Here is a 20,468-nt window from a genome sequence, read left to right as displayed (position 1 = left end):
GTACCAAAAAAATAAAAAAATGTTCTTTTGATTTCAACTCTACATAATGATGCTGTGATTGATAAAAGTACAAGTGATAAAAAGAAACCTAAAATTTTATCATTTTATAATATAACCGAAGGAGCTGTTGATACAGTGAATGAAATGAAATTAAACTATACTGTTACTCGCGAGACACACAGGTGGCCCATGGTCATTTTATACTCTTTTTTAAATATTGCTGTTATCAATAGCCACGTGATTTGGAAAGCCAACACTGAAGTAGAGAAGGCTAAAAGAGATTTCATCAAAAAACTTTCATCACAATTGTTTCAACCTCATCTACAAACACGGATGCAAATGTCAAACTTAAGCTTGGATTAGCGTCGCATCATTTCAAAGGTCGGAGGAATACCTATAGTGACACATGAACGAACAAGTGATGGATTATGTGACTACTGTCTACGAAGAAAAAACATAAAAACGAAAAAAAGTTGTTCCCAGTGCTCTGTTTGTATATGTCCGAAATATACAGTTTTTTATTGTTCGAATTGTCAACCAGGCAATAAACATTTACACTAATTATTCGAATATGATGTATTCTTTACCAAATTCAGTTAAAAAAATGTATTAGGTATTTATGAATATCTTAGATAAACTAGTCCATATAATTGAGAAAAAAAAAATTATATGAGTTGCTCAATTACTATTAATATTATTATATTGTTGTTCAAATGACGGGAAATATATTTGCTGTGTTATCAGATTAATACATATCTAAGCGTTAAAATTTTACTAAACGAAACATAAATGTAATGTCAATGATGAAACTTAAATTGGAAAACTGTGTTAATAGATTATAACATGCTTCTGTGTTGATGTTTTAAAAAAAAAAGTACGTTTTTGAATGAAAAAATTGTTTAAGTATTAATATTTTTATAAATAAACGTATCACTTTATCGTTAATTATATTTATTAATTATATTTTTATATATTAATTATAAAAATATCATTATATTAAACGGAGTTTAAAAAACTAAGTTTCTTAATTAAAAAAATGTTAAAGCGTTTTATTTTTGTTAAAAAAAAATGTGATTTAATTATTAATAATATGACTGGAACTATAACTAGGTTGCCAAAACTTAATATCATTAAGTGTTTATATTTTTTTTAAAAAAAAATCCCACTGAAAAGTTCATAATCTAAGTTATGTTGATTTAAAAAATGTTTAATCACTTGTATTATTGCAATTTCTGAATTTTGTGTTGAGAATTTTCTCAGAATAAAAAAAATAAACAATGGTGATTTACTTTCTTTTCAATCAAAATGAATAAAAAATACATTTTACATTTGTTTAAAACATTAAATACTAGGTTTTTATATTTTATTCTAAATTATCGCGCGTATGCCAACACGCATGCGCAGTAATGGCGACGCATGCGCACAAGTTGTGAGAGATTTTCTCATCGCGATAGGAAAGACCGTGGCTCGAAGGCGATATGTCTGAAGGGTTAAACTTTACTCGTGGTACTCGGCCATACAGAAAGTTTACAGTTAGAAAGAAACTTAACTAAATACCTGCACGCAGTGTTGGAAGTTTTTAATAATAACTGGAGATTAATTGGCCTGACCAGGTTCAGTTTTTTCAAGACATTTAACAAAATATTTTGCTCACTCTTGTTCAATTCGCGGTGCCACAGAATATGGTTGAAACTTTCAGTAATTTTATTACACTTGCAACGAACATTGTCAACTAGTTCTTTGCGCTTGAGAGATTCTGCTCAATTGTAGTGGTTGACTCTAATTCTATTATATATCATCTTCCGGAAAGTACACCGTTGCTTCTTTTGCAAGAGAGTCCGCTGTCTCATTCCCTAAGACATTGACATGAGCTGGCACTCAGTAGATTTTAAAAGGGTTAGAGTTGAAGTCATCATGATGTAAAATAGGCTCGGAGTATTTGTTTTTAAATTCTATGATAGGTAAGTTGATTTTGATGGTTGTTTTAGTACTTCAGAGACTTTGCAATATAATTAATGAGTCAAAGAAAATATGGAATTTTTTAACTTTCTTTTGTAAGGTATAATCAATATCGTCAAGCACGGCGATGTACTTGGCTATAAATATTGAGGCTTGTGAATTAAGTGACCTTGTTCTAGTAATGTTAAGCTCTGGGTAAAAGCAAGCAGATCCTATAAAAGAATTGCCAGGTATTTTACTACCATCAGTGTAGATTAAGAGAGCTTCACTCTGAGTATTAACACTATCGATCAGGAGAATATGCCATTTGAATCATAAATTACATGTCCAAGGCTCTTATTGAAAGGAATCAAAGTAGAAGTAATTCTGTATTTAAATGAGTAAATATTAGATGAATGTGTGTTAAGCTGGATTCAGCGTCAAAAAATGCTCCTATGCGTTGTCTAAGGATCAACATTTTTTTGTTCTTATTTTTTTGAATTCAAGAATTATAGTGGTGAAGGGAGAAGACGAGTTTGATTACACTTTATTAAGAAACATATTACAGAGGAGTCTAACTTTTTTCTGCACGAACACGAGCTTAGACTCAGCAAGTAGTAGATGTTTCGGAGTAGAAATTTTGTATCCCGTGACACTTCTAATTGTAGAAAACTAATTTTTTTCTAGCTCATAACTTATTGCGTCAGCAAGTAAATCAAGCTGCCATAATTAATCAATAATCTGACCAAGTACCATAAAGACATTTTATAACATTGAGAGCTCTGCTACTTTTACTAACAATTTCGTTAATATAGTCCGGTCAATCTGCTTTTTAAAATGAAAGTCCGTTGAACATTAACGGATTTTGTTCATTAGGTTGTTTTTTAGTAACGACATATATCGATATGAATTTGTGATCATATGACAGAATGTACTTTTTTGTTTATAAAAAAATAGCTTTTTTTATATTAAATATCTTAAAAAAACTCATCGAAGATCAACACATAATGCGTCTAATTCTTCGAGATTTCGACGAGAAAAATAATGAGACCAGTCTCAACTCTCTACGACTAATGGTTCTTAAGATATTAAATTGCTAATGTCAAAAGTACCACTATTTTTACACAATTGATCATAGCTCATCAACAAATAAACTTTTCAAAGTTTTTTCTCTAACCGAAAGCTACATTCATGCCAAATATGTAAACGAATTTTGCATTGATTAACTGTCATTACTTTTTAAGATAAAAAAAAAAAAAACATGCAAATTCGATAGAATTGCCATAATGCATATTTTTTCTACATTAACAAAGGTTTCTGCGAACATTAAGATAAACAGTTCGCACATCTTCTTCATCCCAGGAAGCAAGATCAATTGTGAGTATCAGGTTGGCTAGGATGTCATAGCACGACTTCCCTTTCCTAAAGCCGTTCTGGCTGTGTGGATGGTGAGGATTGGAGTCTATTTTTGCCATCAGGGTTAACGATAATGTGAATAAAAACATCCTTTCTTCCGTCGGTATACACGGCAGAAGTATACATTTCATCAAATATGTCTAGTGAGATTGATTTAAAGTTAATTAACAAGTTAGTAGCTGCTATTGATAGATATTGAAGAATCGAATAGGATTCTTGAGGATTTTATAGGAAATTCTGAGACAGCAATATTCCTATTGAATTCTATCAAATCCTATTGGGAAACTGAATAGAATTCAGCATACCTCAATGTAATGACTAAATAGAATTTAGCATTCTTCAATAGGATAACTGAATAGGATTCAAGCAATTTCTATAGGAAAAAAACCCTTTAATAGGATTCTGTTGAGAATTAATTAATTCTCCCTTTTGACTAATGAAGTTCCTGTCGCCATTCTTTCACTGTTCTCGTTCACGTGTACACGCCATTCTTATTCATTCTTAACAAATCTTACAAGTTTGAGTCAATCATCAGTACTAGTGCTATTGTAAATTATCAGAGCCATTCGAGCTTCATTCTAAAACTAGAATCAAGTAATATTTCAAGCCTTTGATTGTAATTCGAGACATTTCATTAAGATTCATTTTGCATTGCATTGATAGGCTAACGCCACGTGTACAATCACATTCTTGCTCAACTTGAGAAGCGTGCTGAGCTCGTGTGGGAGGTCAATAATACCGAACACACCAAGTTGAGTAGTTTTTTGGACATTCAATTCAGATTCAATAATTAAAAATAGACATTCAGTGATATTTGAGCGACATTCAGTCTTCCTAGTTAACAACACAAGTTTGTCAGTATACTTAGTGTACCTGTTAGTGCTTAAAATAAAGATACTTTATTTTTTATAAAACCTGACTTCCGTTTGCTCTGTTCCGGCACAATCATCCCTATCCTTAAACGATTAGGTTAATTCACAAGTTGAGATTTTCTCAACAGATTCAATATAAAAGTTCCGATGCAATTTTCCTATTGAAATTCCTTCTTCTAATAGAATTGTTTAAGCAGGGTTGCTATTAGATTTGCATTTCTAAAATCACTTGTAAAATATTCATTATTAATCATCATTGAATAGTCTGGATTTGTTCGTAAAAAATTTTTTTTTATATTTCCCACTTGTTATTCATGCACGCTATGAAGTATATAAATATGCTCACACATTCGTGTATTGTCCTTTATAATATTACTTCATGGTGGTGTTTTCTGCTTAAAGTAATCAAATTTTTGCAAAAGCAAATAGATATACTTCAATTCGAAGTTTAAGGTTGATAGAAGCATAAAAAAATATAAAGATACTATTACATTTTCTATCGTGTTCTGGCAACAGGCAGCTACGAACCTATAACAAAAAAGTTACTAACCATGTAGAATGGATGTAAATACTAATATACTAGTATGTTGTCACGATTGTATCCACGTCGATACGTAATTACGCGTCGAATGCAATTGGTCCCACATCGATATCATTTTTTGTTCTCAAGATAATCGAGGCGAAAAATAATTCCGAACGTACGTACGCACATATGCACATACGCACATACGTACATACACACACAGACGTCCACTGGAAAACGGTCGTATTGGATTCGCGGGACCTTAAAACGTGGAGATATGTCAAAATTAGCGATTCGCAAAATCGGACCCATTACTATAACTTCCCACTGGGAAGTTAATAATAAAAATAGATCTCGCGTACTTAACTGCGAAAAACTATTTGTAAAAACAAGTTAAATATTAGTTTAATAAAAAAAATATTTTTCAGTAAATAATTGATTTTATATCTACTCTCGTCACTATAATTTGTTCATAACAGCCTGTAATTGTTATAAAAAATGGAAAAACGTCAATAATTTTTCAAAAACGGTTGAATTTTGATTCGATTATTTAACCGGAATTTAACTGGTTTTTTCAGTTCATAGAAACCACGAGGTGTCATGCAGAAAATTGTTGTGAACAATATATGCTTCGAAAAATCGGGGCCACATTAGAAACATACATGTTTTTAATGATGATTTATCCATTTTGGTCATCAAAAACATTGCTTCATTAATAATATCAGAAACTATTGTGATATTATTCATAAACATTTATATCACTAAAATTAGTCAACAATTAATCTTTCTGTCATCGAGAACAATATTTTATCAATAATGCTGGGTGAAATCTATAAAAATTGATAAGAAACATGCAGGTAACAAATTTCTTATTATTGACGACAATTTTATTATGCTATAATTAGTTTTAGATTTGGAAAAAAATACATAATTTTCTTAAAAAAAAAATCAGATTCAATCAGATCTGAAAAAAATTAATCATTTTTGTAAAGAATATAATAAGATCAAATAGCCACAGCTATATAAATGATAGATGATTGATAGATTTATGATTATACAAATAATTTCAAAACAGCACCTCAAGTTTTCTGTATTAGCATAGTGGTGTGTAGTAATCAGAAAAATAAATTCTGATTCCAAGCCCGATCAGATTAGTGTGATGAGACTGTTTATATCTGAAAATTTAAAAGAAATCCAGAACCAATCAGATCTGAACTCGTTTTGCTCGGGACCTAACGTAAAAGAAAGTGATAAACGACACATACAGATAAACATTATATACAGTTAGGACAGAAATATTTGATAAAGATTCGGTAATGACGTCACACAATATTTTTCATATATAGAGTGGTCAGTAGTCTCGGCAAACGTGAAAGACATAGTGCGCTAGTGTGCGTGGCGCCGAGTCTTTACCACTACTCTAGATTTACATAAACCAATTGAATGGATAAAATATAAAATTTGCTTTACTGACTTATAAACTCAACGTCTTGAATCTACGCCAATAATACGTTATCATCACTGTTAGAACACAGCTTCCAAACTCTGTTTTTATCGAAAAAAATTTTTTTATTAGCTATTATCAGAATAGATGGCGGATTCATACTTTGACAACCTAATACCATTGAGTGAATTAATAGATGAAACTTCATCTTTTTTAATATTATTCGTGTTTTCCCCTAAAAAGGTTTTAAGTTAAAAGCGCTGTAGAACTGCACATACGAATGAAAAGCCTATATAATATCGCGCACACAACAAATTAATATTGAAACCTTAGTTCAGTATTTTCGAGCTCAAGATCCTTTACATCCTTACAGCTAGTGTCCATTTTGGTCATAAAATCAGGCAGCTTGCTAATAACTGCACCATGGTCAGCCTGTGTCGCCCCCAACTTAAAAATGGACACGTTTACTCTATTCATAGCTTCCATAACCATAGCCAAAACACAGCAAATTTAGAACGTAAAGAAGTTATAAAGGAGAAGATCGGATTTTCAGTTGAGTTTGTCGGTAACACTGGTCACAACTTAGTCTATGGGACCTAAAGTAAAAATATACGCAGACAAAATATCTAATAATGGAATAAACTTTTAGATTTGCAACCTTCAGATTTTCAACCAAGTCATAAAAATACTTTATTTCAAATTATAATGATGAATACATATTGTACCATTGTACCACGTAACACATATATTTACTTGCATACATACTGGGGGTGCTCCCCTCTACAGCGAGGGCTTTGCCCCTCGCCCCCGGAAGAAAAACCAATCCTGCAAGAAGGTAATTATCAATTCATAAAAACCATGCAAGTACATTCTCGAGCTTTGCCTTAGATCCCACCGCCCCCACCCCGTGCAAGTACAAGATATTGATTTCAAACTAACAACATTCATTATTTTTTGTAGCCAGATATTTCATCAATAGGATATTTTGTCATCAGGATATTTTTTTGCGGATATTTTGTCCACGGACAACAATTCGTGCCACTAAGAGAATCGATGAGAGTAGCATCAGAGAGAAAGTATGAGAATATGAGGGAATACCCTGATCTTTCCACTTTCAAATCAGCTTTAATGATTTTAAAAATGAATAATTTCTTCACTCTTTCATTTTGACAACAGCTGTGTTTATTTTTATTCAATCGAGTGCATTTATTTGGGTAAATGAATGATTGGAAGGAGATCATCGTTATCATTCGTAACGCACTTGGCTTTTTGTTGCCGGTAACTTACACCTTATTATTAGGCAAACTTTTTGTAAAAGAACTTTGGTTCCTTCCTAGATTACGATGATGTCAAAATTAACGTCGATTTTTTGCATACCTTGCAGAATTTGAGAGTTGTTTAGAAGTTCATAATGTGGTATAAGCTTCTAAGAGAGATAAACTAATTGGAAATAAAAATGCATCTTCGAAGATATTTTCTTATTACAGTATTCCCTATTAGGATATTATTCTCCAATTAATACAATGAAAACAAAGAGAAGGGTACAGTCAGTTTCTTCTAATTTCCTGACCCTCCATCGTCAATGGGCAGACTTTACCGCCCACTTGCATTGCTTAGCACAAAGCGATACTGTGACTAAATTTTCAGTTTCGAGAATTTTGTTCCCCAAGCTTCAAAAACTAGAAGAATCTAACTGTATTTACTTAATATATCAAGTAGAGTATTATTAATTTCATAAAAATTGCTTGTTATATGTTAACCGTCAATTTGTTGTGGATAAATTAGAAAAAAAAAAATTTGTATTTTCTAGTGACAATATTCCTCAATAGAACTTAATATTTTTTGACACGGATGTTTGCTCCAAGTTTCTACAGAAAAATAAATAAATTAAAAAGAGAAATGTGGCTAAATGAATATTTTTTTATCGCGATACTCCTCATTAGAATTTTGCTATTCAATTGACAACATGCTTAGAACAAAACAAAGAGTATTAGCTACTGGATGTTAGAGGAGTTCAACCAATTAGATGATGAAGTATCCCATTAAAACTTGATAGACAATAAAAATAATTTCTTAGTCGTATTTTCTTATTGAGATTTATTTATTTCCTACTAGCTGATAGAAGAGTTAAACCCATAAAGTAATGCGAGATTCTCTTGAGGTTTGATATACAATAAAAATAATTCTTAAATCGTTTTGATTTGAATTGATTATTTGCATCCTGAAAGAAAGCCTTCCCACATTATCTTCTGAGACCGTGAGCGCTAAATTCTATTAGCGAATAGGCTCTAGACCTATCATGTCGTCTGTACTATAGTCGCTCACCACTAATCTGCAACAAGACCGGATGAATCCTGTCTATACTTAGACTATCATAGCGATCAAACGTGCCAACTTCCCGTTTGACCAGGTCGTATGGAACTACTCGCCTTTCGATCTCCTAATTAGCTCTTATGAGCCTAGGTGGGCACTCTGTCTTACTTGTTGTTACCACTTAAGCCGGAACTAAATTAGTAGACATCTTCAGAAATAAATTATTTGTGCTAGGATACATTTCAATACCGAATAAATTTATTGAGGCTAGATAAGGGATAGTGCAGAGCAAGGAGGAGCCACGTTTGATAAATTATATTGACTAATACAATAGCTCTTTTTTATCGTTAAGGATTCCAAGCCTCCAAGCCACATTTCTGATCGGAGCAAGCAGCTTGCAGATCTCAGCCACATCTAGTGTTTCCAGATTCTCGCATCAGGTCCTCTAGGCTTGCCTTATCCGTTTCCGCTTGCTCGTGGGAAGAGGTCTCTCCTACAGTTGCATTTCTTTTTACCAGGGTGGTCATCTTTCGTCTGCTCTAGATGTCGCATGAAAACGAGCTTGATCGTGGCATCAGTAGAGACCCTATTCTGACCTCTGCCTTTTGGGATTGCCTGTAGCAGTAATAAAGATTCCTGACTGTTTGGAATTGATGGCCTTGGTATCAACCTTAAGGATCGTTCCAGTTCCACTTAAGGTTGCCTCATTTTCAGAGATTCTACTGGTATTCAAGAGTTTATTAACTTATCATCCACGTCCAACACAAAGATCTGGTCATTTTCCAATATTACATGCTCGTGTGACAGCATTCTTCACTATTATATCGTTTCATATATCAAATATTAGATCAAATTGTGTTGGTAAATATTCAGAAGGTACTGTTATTGAGAATAGTCTTATTGAAACTGAAACATCTGGTTCAGGCACTGTTAAACAATCTTCGGTTAGTTCTGATTATGCGCAATATTTAAAGGCTTTTCATTCTTATGTGTAGTTCTACAGCACTTTTAACTTAAAAACTTTTTAGAGGAAAATACAAATATTATTAAAAAAGATGAAGTTTCATCTATTAATTCACTCAATGATATTAGGTTGTCAAAGTATGAATCTGCCATCTATTCTGATACTTACTAAGATCACATAGAATTTTCTAGAAACATCCATGTCACATGTTTATTAAGGCGAGCTCGTATATTTCCATATCAGTTTATCAGTGGCTTCATTATCTTTAATAAAAGTTGAAGAATGGACATTTTTCAGAGACATCTGACTCCTACTGCTGCACGAGTTCGAAGCTACTTTTTAAGTGGCGAACTTATGTCAAAAGTACTAAACGTGAAATAATTTTATGAATTTGAAAATTGGTATGACTCAAAGCATCGGTATCTGCCAGTCAATAGAGTATGCAGATACACATAAACTTATCGACGAACTCCAAAATTAATTTCACCACTGGAATTCAATTCATTTTCGTTATCGAAAACAAACACATATTCGATGATTTACATTACTGCGAAACTTATATTTTATAGTAGAAAACCCATCAGTTGTAGAGAGTTCAGACTGACTTCATTATTATTCTCACAAAAAGCTCTAAAAATTATGTTTATAAAAAAATATCTTTTTTCTTTGAATATCGTGAAAAAAGGTACTTCAAGATAAAGTTCATTTGTAAACTGGACAATTGGAAACCTCGAATAGAATAAATATGTGTTGTAAATTGATTACATAATAAAGTTGGAATTGGATTTTAATTTGTGTTTAAAGAAATCACTTTGAAACATATCCGCCATAGAATCCTGATCCATAAAATTCAGTAATTTAAAATTAAGGCGGAAATTTTCTTGAGGATTCACCGCAGGGAAATTCTATTCGTTACAATATGAACGAAAAAAAAATTCGGTAATTAGACAATTAGTATGGACAATGTGTAAATGTCGTAAACGAAACGCGAAAAAAAAAAAAGGTAAAAAACACCGCTCAAAATAAATAATTATCTGACAATCAAAAGAGAAGAAGTTGTAAAATAAAAAAAATTATTATTCTAATCTCATCATTATTTTGAATTTTTATATGACTAAAAATAAAAAAAGTCCATTTTTAATCAGATAAAAATTTCAGAGGGCTGCTCCCGGTCAATCTGGAATGACAGAAATCTGCATCCATGTTCTACGAAATGCAAAAAATATTTCTGTTAATTTTCTGTAAGTTTAGTTTTTGTAAGAAAGTAAAGTATATGTGTAGTATAGAGCTAGAATACAAAGTAATATCGATAAAATTATAGCACACAATCATTATAATAAAACTGTTCCAATTGATGGTTGGTTTATTACAGATAGCAATCAGTGATTATGATTTACAGTACAGTCATTTTCCGTGAATTATATTGTTCAAACATTTCTATTCAAACCTATTGGTTTTTTACTTTTGTTTACTTTACTGGAACATTTTTACTCCAAGTGATAGTAATTAATTTATTTATACATAAGTTTTTTATTACATTGGTATTATAAGAATTTTATAATAAAATTGGTGTATATAACTAATAAGGCCCTTTTAGGTTATACAAAATTTTGATAATTTTTTTTTAGCTTGATTTTCTTTTACAATGGACCTATTAAATGTTATAGCTTTGTTATTCATTTTCTTTTTCAGGAAATTGTATAATATTGATGTTAACATATTCTGAGTATGTTTTTTATGGAAATTGTAAAATGTTTTTTGTTAATAGTTTTTCCACTATATCTTCCCACAAAAAATTTATTCCATTAAAGGTGTTTTTTTTTTTTTTTCATTAATTCGTAAAAACCTATATTTGGATGTTGAAAATTATCTTCTGGATCATTTAGCGCAACAAATGCTGCTGGAACTAACGATGTCGTTTTGGAATTTATTATTGCATCGATACATATGGAACATTTATTGTTCTTCAAAACTATTTTTGATACAGCCTCTGTACAGTGATAAATCATACAATCTATTCTGTCCGGCAAACTGTAGTCATAGGCACATATTAAATTTTCAGTCCACCAATCCTCGATAGCAGTTGCATATTTTTTTTTTTTTTAATTTCTATCACAACATTTTTGTCGTCTTCACTGACAAATACATTGTATTGAAGTTTTATAAATGTCATCAAATGTACGTTTAGTACTAATAGATGCTGAGTCTTCAGACAAATTAGCGCCAGGGCAAATTTTTAATTTATCAAAGAGAGTAACACACATGACAATATCTTCCACAGTGGTAATTTTTTCATCAAGATTATAGTTAGTAACGTTTGTAAGTGATAAGTTATTCACTTTATATGATACGCTATTATTATCAATGACCATAATTTGCTTAAAATGATCTTCTCTTGGATCTAAAAGAAGATTATCGTTTTTAATGTATTTCGTATAAGTCAGATTCATGAATTGCACTCCATCGATAGTATAAAAGCTCTTCACCCAACAAGACAGCATCGAAATTTCAGTATTGGTGAAAGAAAAAGTTGAGTAGGTTCTACGCAATCATTAGGGCTGGAAATAACTACATTGCTAGACGCGGATAGAGGTGTTGGTGGACTCGAATAATTTTTATGAGGAGTATGTACGGCATGGAACGTCGAAGATTGATTGTCTCCTTGAGATGTATTAGATTTATTAGGGTACTTATCCCACCAAAATTGATGCAATTGTGATTTTCCATGCGTTGACTGAAATAAAAAGAGAATAAAAAATGAGATAATGTTAACTTCAGAGTTGGTTTTCGCGGGCAATCCGCTTGCTCTCCTGTACTACTTAACATAAAACATCTCTTATCTCCTATTCTCTCCCTTTTTACCTAACTCTACTATCTTTACACAAAATTTTGATCCTTTTTACTACCAAGATATATAGATGTCTTAAGTTTAACAAAAAATTTTGTTTCCTTCTTTTCAAATAAAGTATTTTTCTTTTTCTTTTGTAGTCATCTTTAGTGATGAATAATGTGTTGCAATTTATCAATAAATAAATCATAAACCAAGGGCACCTGTTTACTTATTTGATCCGATAAAAAACACATATAATTGACGAGAAGAAATGAAAAGCAGTACAAAAAAATTTCTACAAAATTTTCGAACCTTCAACAAAGAATGCACTATTGAGAGTAATAGGCGTCGAGCGTGTAGCATGTTAAAAGTTTAGCAAACTTATAGGGTGGGTAAACATAATTATTAATTATTCACTGCTCATAATACCTTTAAATTGAAATAGGAGAAATGTTAATATAAACAGAAAAAAAAAATTGTTCTGACAATTTTCAAGTGGTGAGGAAGTTCTAAAGTACTATGCTGAAACTTTGACACATTCAATGAGAAGATAGGCATATTAAATTATTATTCTGTACTTACAATATTTGCAAATAAAAATTTAGCAAAAGTTAACATGAATTTAAAAAAAAAATTATTCTTTTGACAATTTTTAGACTGCAAAAACAGTTTACAGAACTGGAAGTGATAGTTTATCTCGTGTTGAGTTTCTAATATTAATTTCCACATTAATAAATTATTCCTTGAGAATTTTTAACTGTACTTAATTTGCAGATGATTTTTCCTCCAGCGTCTTTTATTTTTTTCTTGGTCATTATATCTTCCACTGTGAAATGTTTCGCACATACTCGATGCTACTTTCTCAGGTTTAATCCCTTCATTCTGATTGCACTCAACCATTTTTTTCTCAACACTTTATCACTTGGAAAATTGAACATCGGAATTTTTTTGGAATTTGCTTTTGATCCCGAATTGTACCCTTTCACTCAGCACAGTGAAAGCATGTTTCGTTCAGTTGCAACACAATCGATTAATATGAAGGAGCAAATTTTTAGCATAGAAATCGCTAGTATTATTTCCGTATTTGGAAGAAAAATATACGGCGTCCACTCAAGAAGTTGGAACTCAACTGACTTTTTACCTTCGTCACTGCTCTTTTACATTTACGTTAATGAGTCTTTTATGATGTTGGGCCATAAACAATAGCATTATTGGCGAAAGGCCGAAGTCAAAGGCTACAGAAATTCAAGCTTAAGGACAGTTCCGACTACTATAAATCTAAGGGATTTTTATTGAAATTTTCAATGTCAGCCAAAGTTAGTGAAAACCCTCAATGAACATAAAATGCAAATGTCTTGAGAAATTGAGGTGTGTCGGCCATGGAAATAGCAAGAATGACTTATTTTGCGGCTCCCTTATAAACAGTATCCTCAATTGGAAATATTGTACAATATTTGTAAACAGAAATTTGACAAAATTGCACTTCTCGGCCTCTAACGGTTATTGCTTAACGTGTCTAAAAATACAATATGTAATTGCAGGAATGGGAATTTCCACTATAAAAATATATTTATCAGGAAATTCTCAAATTGTGACCCTGACCATTAAGGAAGAAGGCAGGTACGCTGCCTTATTAAACATTCTCGTACAACACCCCACGAATGATTCATAAAGCAATCGCAAATGAGACGACTCTTTAAGGGTGCCAAACTCTCAGCTCAAAAATACCTTTTTTTTATTCATATCAACATTGTCTGAATTGTAATTAAAAAATATCATAAGTAGTGAACAATAAATAATTATGTCTAACCGCCCAATGAGTTTGACAAACTCTCGGCATGCTACACGCTCGACGGCTATCAGTCATAGTACTGTAGAACTTCTTCACCACTCGAAAATTGTCAGAACAATTATTAACTTGCCAGTGGGAACTATAGCAATGGGTCAGATTTTGCGAATCCCGAATTTTGACATATCTTCACCTTCTAAGGTCCCCAGAGTCGAATACGATGGTTTTCCAGTGGACGTCTGTGTGTGTATGTACGTATGTGCGTACGTTCGTTCGGAATTTTCCTAGTCGATTATCTCGAGAACAAAAAATCATATCGATGTGGGACCAACTGCATTCGACGCGTAATTATGTAACTTAGAACTGATTAGATTTTCAACAAAATTGGTTCAGCAATTTTTTTGCAGAACCAAAAAACTAGCAAAAATGCAAAACGACCTGAATTTTGCAATTTATAAATTATACCATTTTTTAGACAAAATGTCAAAATCTTTTAAAAAATATGAATATTAAGTGATTAGAATACTTGTATGAAAATATCATGACAATATTTCATCGAAAAAAAAAAAATTTAAAAAACAAAATCAGCAATGAAAGAATTTTAAACTCGTGTCAGGGGATTGAGTAAACAGCATTAAAGACGCTACAGTAGTCAATAATAATTGTTAATAATATGGAATTGTGTCCATAACAATTGAACATTGCTACTAACAAATGATTATTGATCGTGGTAATATTTAAATAAAAAGTTTTAAATCGTTATAAACAATAAGAATAGGGATCCATGCTATATATATGAGTACTTTTAACGCATAATTTTTTCTTTTACTAAAAAAATGTTGCCAACCGTATAACATAAATAGGAACTTACTCTTTATGTTTATAACAATTAAATCTGTTATAAACAATTGGAAACGGATTCTCTTTGAGGTGTTTTGTTATTTTTTCCACTGGGAAGTTGGTCTAGTGGACCTTTCGGGTCGCACCCAGATAACTGCAGAGCACTGATATTTTTGTTTTTTTTAAATTCATTTCAACATTATCTAAATTGCAATCTGAAGGTATTATGAACAATGAATAGTCAACAATTATGTTCATGCTACAAGCCTGCTAAACTCTTAACATACTACATGCTGGACGCCTATCATTCTCTTTACTGCTGACTTAAGAATTACTTCATTCTTACTCAAGTAAAAATTTCTTTTATTGAATATTTACTGATGTAATCTGATTTATATTTTAGTGAATTGATCTGGCTGTATAGTGTATGCTTAATATCTTTTTTTGTGTGCTGACAACTGTTTTTGTTTCTATATGTGTTTTAAAAAAATCAAATTCTGGCATTTTTGATTTCGATTTTATATTATGGTTTTAAAACCTTTTGCGGTCATTTCATAGTATTACAGGTTTTGAATTAGTTTTTTCAAAGATTTTGTCCATTTATCAGTTTCTTGATTTGGAGGTCTAATAGTGGTGGTAACCCTTCGAATATGTCTCTACCCCTTAGCTACCTGCGTTAGCAGCCACGACCCTATAAAATACGGTGACAGACGTCCTTCAATTCAGTAGACGAATCCTTGTCACAAAATTTAGTTCGAAATGGACTACATTGTTCACGACAGTCATGTATTTGATTACATCAAAGAAGAATTTTGCCATGGCGCAAGATTAGTCTATTACAAGTGCCGCGAGTGTGGTGTTAAACTGCTGAGACACAAATTTCTAAAAACATATTTCCTGGCAGGTTTTCATAATCATCCATCAGTAATTGGAGATGTTTTAGAAATTGGTAAGTAATGGAGAAAAATATTGTATTTTCTGTAAAATTCGAATTGTGCACCGTCTTTATACACTAATGCAATTGTAATTCTTACAATCGTGAAGACTCATTGAAAAATTCATCTGTTTATTATTATAATGACTGTAAAAATCAATTTCTCATTCAATAATATTTTTATCACAAAGTAATTAATATGGACAACTTCACGATTCTGAAGGAAACTAGTTTTCTGGCTTATTGTACTCTTTGATGTCACTAATTTTTTTTCCTTAATAATTGAGTCAGTTATCGAAAATATGATATAAATTATCTATTTTGTTCCACTGAACGTATAATTTATCATTAATCACTCATCAGTATGTGTTGCTCAATATTTAATTTTTAAATCTGTCAGTTGTAAAACTAAACGAGTTGATCGAATAACATTTTTATAGTGAAAAAATTATTATTCATCATCCCCTTATAACCGGAATATATGCTGCAATGTATATGGTTCTAATTAGTATTTGATGTTCGCAATCCCTCATAGATAATCACTTTACATTTTTTTTCCTGCACAGATTTAACACTGGGTTGAACAGGGAGTGCCATCAGTGATGCGGCTTCCGACATTTTAAGTATGATGAATAACATCACAGTATTATTATTATCTATGGTAATACGTTAAGTTGTTATGTATAATTATTATTTTAATTTTTTTAGTTCCTGACACCGTAGTACTTGTTCCATCGGACGATGAATCAGAAAACACAAGACCGGACGAAAGGGATCCTACAAATGCAACGCAAGGGGAGCTTGTTCGTTTGTCCAAATGCAGTATTTGCCAAGAAAGAAGTATAAACGCAGTATGCGTCCCATGTAGTCACGTATGTCTGTGCGCATCGTGCATGAGAGATGTCAATATTTATCATTCTAGACGCGAACAAGATGACAGCAATTTGATTCCGTCGTGCGTGGTGTATAAAACACCTCTTTGGACAATCCAGAAAGTTTACTATTTATAAAAAATGTGTATATTCATGCATATTATTTTTTTTTATTCTATCAATAATTGTACTGACAAATTTTTGAATTAAAGTTCGTAGCCTTATGAATGTTTAATTGATATTTGCTCAGCATGACTATGAGCGCAATATTGGAAATTCCCAGACTTCCACCATCCTTTTTGACCCGTATGTGCGGCACTTATGTACGCCAGCGCTGCATATCGGGTTAGTTTTGTAGGGCGTCAATAACAGATTACGAAAAATATGAGTCGGATAGGCCTGGCTTCGTCCGATGATGCCCAGGAGTCGTCCAGATGTACACCTGTTATTCTGTGTCTATTTTTGTATCGTCAATATCACACATTGTAACCTAGTAACGCCCTCTAGTATAGAATATATCACACTGTATGTTTTATTGAAAATAAGGTCAGTTCTTGAATGTAACCCTCGCGTTTAATTTATGAGAGGTTATGAGCCCAGTTTTTTGTATTTTTTTCTCGCAATTTACTTGGACATTCCTAGTGAAAATAGATTTTGCAGATTGAGAAAAACTGTGATTAACGCTGTGACTGTAGAAATGACGACGAACTACCTTGTCAGTGTGCCTAAATTGAAAACAAACTCATATACACCTGAGCAGAATGGCCTCATAGAACGATACAATCGGACTATCGTTGAGAAAGCTAAGAGTCGACTGTTTGATGCAGGTCTCGCGAAAAATTTTTGGGCAGAAGCGGCACACACTGCAGTGTATTTATAGAACAGGACCGTGGCCACATCATTAAATTATAAAACACCTTTTGCGATATGGACGGGCAGAAAGCTTGATGTAAGTCATTTACGTGTTTTCGACGATTTCTTTATATTTTCCAATGATAAAATTGAAACTAAGAACTTGAAACAGATGTTATCTAACAAGTTTAGCATAAAGGACTTAGGTGAATTAAAACAATGTCTCGGAATGAATGTGAACTTCAATAAAGATTTGAGATATGTTACTCTGAGCCAAGAAACTTATATTGATCAACTTTTTAGCAAATTTCATTTAAGTGATTGTAAGACTGTTGATAATTCGATGGAGGTTAAACTAAATATAAACAAAGGTCAACTAAATAAAAATAATCACGTGCCCTATCAACAACTAATTGGTAGTTTGATGTATCTATCAGTTTTAACTAGGCTAGACATTAGTTACTCTATAAGTTTTCTAAGTTAATTTAATAATTGCTACACAAAAGAGCATTGGGAATATGCAAAGAGAGTATTCAAATATCTAAAACGAACTAAATGTTATGGAATAAAATAATGTAAAGAAGGTAAGAAATAACAGGCTATGTAAATGCTGATTGGGCCTCTAACTCTGTAGATAGAAGATCATATACCGGAATGTGTTTTTTGTTATCTGATGGTGTAATATCATGGGAGTGTAGAAAACAGAAACATGTAGCCCTCTTTAGTACTGAATCATTTTTAAAGGAAAAAAACCTCCAATAGGATTCAACAGAAAAATTCCAATGTAATTTCCTTATTAAACTGTCTTCTTCCAATAGAATTGTTCAATCAGGATATGCAATAATACAGGACATCATACAATTATAATAAGGCCGAAAAACGTAATACGCAACAATATTTATAAAAAACATTTACACTCGGTGGATTAAAGATTATAATTAAAATTTCAAACTGACGGTAAACTGTGTATGAGAAAATATAAATAAGCACTCAAAAAGAAATAAAATATAGTGTGTAGTAATAAAACGGGTCTAAATTATAAGTTCATACACAATTTATTCTGAAATTTTCTAAATATATCAGCTAAACGGCAAACATCTATAGTCGAATGTAAATCATAATAATCACTCAATGTTTTATAATTCAATTACTACAATATTCATATGGGAATACAACTTTGCATATGGCTAAATGAAATGATTCACTGTCGGGGAACTATTACGCGTCATTCTCTTATCTATCGAAATCTTATCAATATTGGAGCTCATAAAACGAAATGAATGTATGTAACGGAGCTGTGTGTCTAAATTTTTTTTTACTTACATTATTATCGTCATAATCATTTCTTTTAAATTTCGTATTTGTGTAAATTTCAGCTGCTTTAGTGAATGATACATATTTTTCTTTATTAATAAGAATAACAGTCTGTTCTGACTTCGAGTCAGCCGGGATGAGAAAAATCGAACCAAGTGGACTGTAATATTAATTCAGGAGGTTGGATGCTAGAAGGTTCATTAACAAACTTTCAAACACAAATTTCCGGATTTTTATCAACAAAAAACACTTAACCTATGACTATATATATATATACTTAATCACTAATTGTTTGTGAGTTGTCCATTAACTGATTGTTTAATTCACTAAAACGAGTCATTTGCGTAATAGAATTACAACAACTACATACATACACCATACATACATCTTCATCCTCAATCGAATGATTTAGTCAAAAGGTTGCATAGGACTATTCTTCAATATTTGTCCAAATATATTAGTAAGAATTAAAGAGATTGTGATAAGTGGATTTCTTTTTTTTTTTTGGCCTATCATTCTTCTAGACATAAAAATACTGAGTATTTACCAGCTTTATTGATGTGAGGTCGTGAATTAAAATTACCTATTGATCGTCTTTGTGAAAAAAATCCTTCAGCTAATTTTTTTTTGATCATTCTACAAGTAATTATGTTTTTTATCTTCATGAATAACTAGGAGTTGTTCATAATATGGTTCGTGGAAGTTTACAGAATAAATCTAAAAAACTTGAATCTATTTATTATTTGGAACCTCATGTCTTTATTTCTGATGTTGGTCAAATAGGTTGGCTATATTTTCCTAAAAAAGGAATGTCAAGCATTAGTTAATTTGATGATGGAAACTTTACACATTTAAATAAAGATGATAATGTCAATAGTTTATAACAAAAATATTATTTAGGTATTTCGTGAGTTTTAAACGAAGGACTTTTATATAATTTCTCGTTTCGTTCATATCGAAAAATAAATCCAATAAATAATCATTTAAAATAAACTATTAAAACATGTTCTGTATAATTTTTTTTTTCATTCGATTTCCATTAAATTGTTCTATTTAAAAAATGAGTATCTATTGTTATTATTATTTTCATCTTCTGGTTCGTCAAAGGTGTCTGGCCAGGAATTCCCAGGGCTCCGACCCGCCGGAGGCCTGACTAGACAGGATTATCCTGCAGACACTCGGACTTTTCAGGTTTCAGCTGTTCAGTCATTGTTTAAACGTTTCAATATTCGGAGAAAACCAAGAATGACCGCTTCCTGCATACGAGCCGCGAGAATCTCAGCCTGACTACGGCAGACTGGTATTGTATTGACCTCCATGAGCTCTCTGTAGCGTTCCTACTTACTCTCTTCTTCCGCACTTATATTTATCTGAGCTGGGGCTAAAAACTCTATGTTATATACGTGCTTGGTGTTATAGTCGAAAAGAGTAATATCCGGCTTATTGTGTCCAATACGTTGAGGCGTGAATGTAGGCTGAGCGTGCTAGTATCGGGCAAGCCGATAACACATGGAATAGTGTCTCATTTTCATTACCGTGGCAAACTCGACATCTTGTGTCTTCGAGT

Source organism: Chelonus insularis, unplaced genomic scaffold, assembly GCF_013357705.1.
Source record: "Chelonus insularis isolate UGA/USDA-ARS -01 unplaced genomic scaffold, ASM1335770v1 contig_60_pilon, whole genome shotgun sequence".
In the NCBI taxonomy this organism is placed as follows: Eukaryota; Metazoa; Arthropoda; class Insecta; order Hymenoptera; family Braconidae; genus Chelonus; species Chelonus insularis.
The sequence above is the reverse complement of the archived record's forward strand: the minus strand, read 5'-3'. Positions refer to the sequence as shown.